This window comes from Rhinoderma darwinii, chromosome 6 (genome assembly GCF_050947455.1).
Source record: "Rhinoderma darwinii isolate aRhiDar2 chromosome 6, aRhiDar2.hap1, whole genome shotgun sequence".
Lineage (NCBI taxonomy): Eukaryota > Metazoa > Chordata > Amphibia > Anura > Rhinodermatidae > Rhinoderma > Rhinoderma darwinii.
Window position 1 is genome coordinate 20684152 of NC_134692.1, and position 5754 is coordinate 20689905.

Here is a 5754-nt window from a genome sequence, read left to right on the forward strand (position 1 = left end):
TCATTGGTAATCTGCATTTAACTAACTTCACGGATATATTTGAGTTAAATACGATTAAGTGAAGGCAAAGTTATTGGCTGTTCTTATAACCTTTGACCCCTACTGAGGGGGGGGGGGGGTGGTGGAGGTAATTTATTTATATGTACGGGGCCAGGTTGAATTTATTTTTGGTTACTTCTTTATTTCTTCCAAATAAATAGGGTAACATGATAAATAACAGTTGATGAATAATTAAAACTTCATCAAAAACCCTAAAATTTTTTTTTAAAAAGTCACAGTAATCATCTTGAGCATCAATTCTACAATTCATCTCCATCGGCCTAAAAAAATTGGATGTAGCTTAAAGGGGTCTAGTCAGAGTGGAAAGCAGTTACAAAGAGTGTGTCTAGCTTTGGAGTACCTGTCCTGTCCCACATTACACAGACAACCCATTGATTTGAATGTGCACTGTGTAATGACTAATTTCCCCTGTGGTAGCGCTGTAGGGAAATTTAACATTTACTGCCAGCTTTCCCCACAGATTACAGTTGATCAGTGAGGGTCCCAGTATGGGGACACTGTGACCAGCTCATTATCAAGGGACCCTTCTAACAAAAAGGGACTGTCCAAAGCTAACACTCCCTTTAAAGAGGCTCTGGCACTAGATTATAACTGCCCTATCTCCTACATAATCTGATCGGCGCTGTAATGTAGATAACAGCAGTGGTTTTTATTATGAAAAACGATCACTTTTGAGCAAGTTATGAGCAATTTTAGATTCATGCTAATTAGTTTCTTAATAGACAACTGGGCTTTATTTACCTTTTGACCAAGTGGTCGTTGTAAAGAAAAGTGTATGGCGTGACCAAATCAATGACCAATCAGCGTCATACACTTCTCTCCATTCATGTCCATTTGTACTCAGCACAGCGTGATCTCGCGAGATCACGCTGTGCCGTCACATACACCCACATTAACTTTACCAAAGTGTCAGATTGGTCACTGATTGGTCAGCGTCATGCACTTCTCTTTACAACGCCCACTTGGTCAAAAACGCCTAGTTTTCTATTAAGAAACGAATTAGCATAAATCTAAAGTTGCTCAAAAATGATTGTTTTTCAAAATAAAAACCACTGCTGTTATCTACATTACAGCGCCGATCAGATTAGGTAGGAGACCAGGCATTTATAATCTGGTGACTAAGTCTATCTGCCCCTAACCATGTAAAGCTGGCCATAGATGTAAACATTTATCTACAATACGATCAGCACTGCATTTTTTTCTTTAGAAAACTACGCAATACACAACTGTACAAAGATTTTTCCCCCATAGAAATATTGAGATCGTTTTGGTTACGTGGGCCAATGTTTCTCAACTTTCCTAGGCCAAGTACTGCCTATTTGAATAAATTACATTAATGTAGCCCCAAACTATGATCATACACTGTGCTGCACCTATTAAAAGCACAGCATGCGGACATGGCCCCTTGGATACACATGTTGGAAACCTAGGATATGGAGAGAGAAATCATGCTGAAAGACGACTCTTAGGTCTAATTCACATGAGTGCGTTCGGTCCGTGATATATGGACCACATGTCGGCAGTATTTCCCGTACCGAACAGAATGCAGGGGGCCGGGCTCCTAGGGTCATAGTTATCTGTGATGCTAGGAGTCCCTGCCCCTCTGCGGGAAAACTGTCCCGTGCTGTAATCATGCTTTCAGTACGGGACAGTTTTCCGCAGCGAGTCAGGGACACCTAGCGGCATAGATAACTATGATGCTAGGAGCCCGGCTACCTGCTGTGTGTTCGGTCTGGGAAATACCGCCGACATCCTTTCCGTATATCACGGATCGAATACGCTCATGTGAGTTAGGCTTTATTCAGACGAACGGGAAAAACGTTCGTGCAACGCGTGTTATTTGCACGCGCGTTGCACGGACCTATATTAGTCTATGGGGCCGTGCAGACATGTCCGTGATTTTTACTCAGCGTGAGTCCGCTGAAAAAAAGTCACGACATGTCCGTTCTTTCGGCGTTTTGCACGAATCACGCACCCATTGAAGTCAATGGGTGCGTGAAAACCACGCATGCCGCACGGACGCACTTCCGTGCGAACTGCGTGATTCAGGCAACAGCTGTCAAAAGGATGAATGTAAACAGAAAAGCACCACGTGCTTTTCTGTTTACAAACATCCAAATGGAGTGTCATAATGATGGCGGCTGCGCGAAAAGCACGCAGTCGCGCATCATATGCTGCTGCCCCACGGAGCTGTTAAGTGGTTTTTGCGTGCGCAAAAACGCCACGCTCGTGTGAGTGAGGCCTTAGGCCTTATCCTTCCTTCTGTGAAACACAACAAAGAAAATATAGTAGCAAAACCTGGAAGGGAGAAATGAATGGAACAGGAGAGCAGAATATTGGTGGCGAGTCTCAGTGGTTCATATCTGAAGACATATTGGGGAAGACTTTAGTGCTGCAGGATGCACGGATCCAGAAGTCAACAAAAACTGAACCAATTGTGACAAATTTAGAAAAATTGCTTAAATTTAGCATAACTCTCTAGGCACCTTGGATACAATTATCTTCCTTACATCATTTCATGGCTGTCGAAAAAAAGCACACCAATATTTGGCGCAAAAAGCAATTCACTTTGTTAAATTTGGTGCATTTAACGGTTTGTCTTAGCAGCGCCCCTAAAACTGCCCAGCTAAGGAAAAAAGTGAATAACGCAGAACAAAGGGGTTAGAGTGTCTGCCGCAGTCCTATGACATCTTTAACGTGGCCGTGTCTGGTACTGCAGCTCAGCCCTGTTGGTTCTACGGCTATCCCAAGGATTGACTAGCAATGAAATCCTCTACAAACTGCTTCCAGTTTCAATTCCTCAATATTTTCAAGATCTCTACTTGCAGTCAGTGAACTTCTGGTTTACATCCAGAGGCTAGAAACTCTGTACAGACCTTATACTTCTGGGGTTTGCTACAATTTCATCCCGTCTAGACAATCCTCTGGGAGGTAAACAGCCAGTAGAGGTCCAGCAAGCCACGTGGCTCATTTATTTTGCTGATGGGTGAGGATCCTAGGTGTTGGACCCATACTGGTCACACATTGATGACCGATCCGAACTACAGGCCATCAATGTAAATTTATTTTAAAAAACACACACAAAAAAAACCTTCAATACAATAAGATTTTTTTTTTAAAGAAGTTGATAGAAAACATTGACCTTAAAAATTCAAAAAAAGTGGATGAATTAATTTGAATTAGAATCTGGAATTTCAGCAGGAATTCGACCATAGAGGAGTCCGCGCACCGAGGTAAACACAGCGAAAATAACAATAGCGCCATTTAAAGAGAGTGAAAGAAGCGGATCAGGCCGACCAGAACAAGGTCTCAAAAATGACAGGATTGTTTCAAAGCGGCACAACATGAATAAAACATACAACTTTTACCATTCCAACCCACGTTAGATCTTTTTCGAGACCTCACCTGTCGTGGGTCAGTTAATCTAAAATGACAAAGCATGCGATTTAGGGCATTACTGCCGAGACATCTTGTGTTGAATGACACCTCAATTATGAAGAAAAAAATAAAAGGAACTGGAAATCAAGATGGCAGACAAGAAAGGAGGCACTCTCTCTGGAGAAGGACCTTTGACCTTGTTTTATAAGATTTCTTTTTATACCAGACTATACAGGCAGAGGGGAGATAATGGCTCCTTTACAGATCACGGGCCCCTGAATGACGCCGGCTGCACTGCCGTGTTCTTATCTCAAAGGACTGTATATGAATGGATATTATTAGGAGTTGCTCCCCAGTGTGTGCGCGAGATCAACCGGATAAATAACATTCTGAAGAGGTCAAGTTAGTTTATGCAATCTATGAAATAATCCCGTGTAGTCTGGTAAGAGGCAGGATAGTCTACAGGTAGAAAAATAACTTTTACATTGAAAAAAAAAAATAATTAAGCAAAAAAATACAATAAAAATTAAAATGAGTAAGAACACCGATGACCTCAGGAGCAAATTTCTGGGTTCTGCATAACAAAAAAAGTTCTGGACCCCATGGCAGGCTTTCAATTCTCACAAATGGAAATGTAATGCTGTAAAGTTTATAACAGAGCCATGACAGCTGTGCCGTACACAGCTATATACCACCCACGGACCCCATTGACTTTAATGGGGTCTGTAGGGCTTACAGTATTTTTGCTGGCAGGAACGGTGCTGAAGACTGCGCTATTCTTCCTGTCAAAAATATTCTAAAGGGCAACGGAAATCCCTCAGAAGGCTCTGAATGCAAATAGTTAAAAATAAATAAATAAATACCTTATAATAATTTTTACTTTTGCCTCATCCTTTAACGTCCACAAATTTTTGAGTTTAATTTGACCCAAGTTTACATGACGCCAGTTCCAGTGTTTTTTAAAAGGGCTGACCGCTTTGGACAATTGTTTTATATTAGAGGTGTACCCCGATGATGAGCGGCTCACCTACTGCTGGAACCGCAGCGATCAGCTGTAATCTATGGGGGAACCTGGCAGCTAATGTTCAATACCCTTGTAGCGCCACCACAGGTGAAATGAAGCATTACACAAGTCCCATTGAAATCAATGGGCTGTCTATGTATTTCAAAGTGGTGGGTCCCACAGACTGAGAAATGCTCTTAGTAGCTGCTCTCAACTTTGGCTTATAGATGAAAGTCCTGAATAAAGGACCCTCCTCTATTAACTCAGAATTCACCAATAGGGAATATACAAGTGTTTTTTTAAAACCAGACAATCCCTTTTCATGTTTTATGGCTCCCACCTTAAAGGATTCGCAATGGATTCAACTTTTAATGGACTACATTGATTTACAATGAGACGCATCAAGTTTTCATTCTTGTTGACCGGGTAGACTTGTGCAGGTGACTATGCTCGTCTGCACGGAAATCTGACTAAACAGAACCATGACGTCAGTGTGAACAGAGCCTAAACATTGTAGGACAACTTCTAGGATTGTGCGAGTAAAGGGCTGCGTTCACCTATTGGCACCCCTTCTATTAACCAGAATGGAGAGCCACTGTAAACAGTGCCCCTCACTATGGCAAATACAAGGACAACCATTGAGTCAATTAGCCAATTAGTAGGGTGTAATCTTTTATTGCCCCTGTAGCATTGTTGCAGGAGAGAATGATTATATAGCATCAGGTTCCCCTGGCAGTAACAGCTGATTACGGGGGAGGGAGGGAGACGAGGGCTCCAGCAGAACTGCCCATGATCAGCTAATGGTTACCAGCTTGGACAACTCTTATAGGGGTTGTCCAGGCATTTTATATTGATGGCCTATCCTTAAGATAGGTCGTCAATATCAGATCGGTGGAAGTGCCGGGAGTTGGACCTCCACAGATCTGATATTGATAACCTAGTCTAATCAGCCAATTGATGGGGCCACGGCACAAACGCTTTACAGGCATCTCACCGTACACATACTTAGCGGCTGTGCCTGGGAGTGCAGTTCCATTCAAGTGAATGGGATTGAGCTGCAATCCCAGGCACAGCCACTACGGATGTGTATGGCGCTGTGCCTGGTAAACGTTGAAGAAGCAGGGTCATTTGTCGCCGCGGTCCCTTCAGTCAGTTGATCGGCGGGGGTGCTGGGAGTCGGACCCCCACCGATTTTATATTGACTACCTTTACTAAAGATAGGCCATCAATATAAAATTCAAAGGAGAACCCCTTTAAGATTTGTGTGTTATCGCTCATCACATTGAAAGTAACATAAATCAGAACTCAATTAA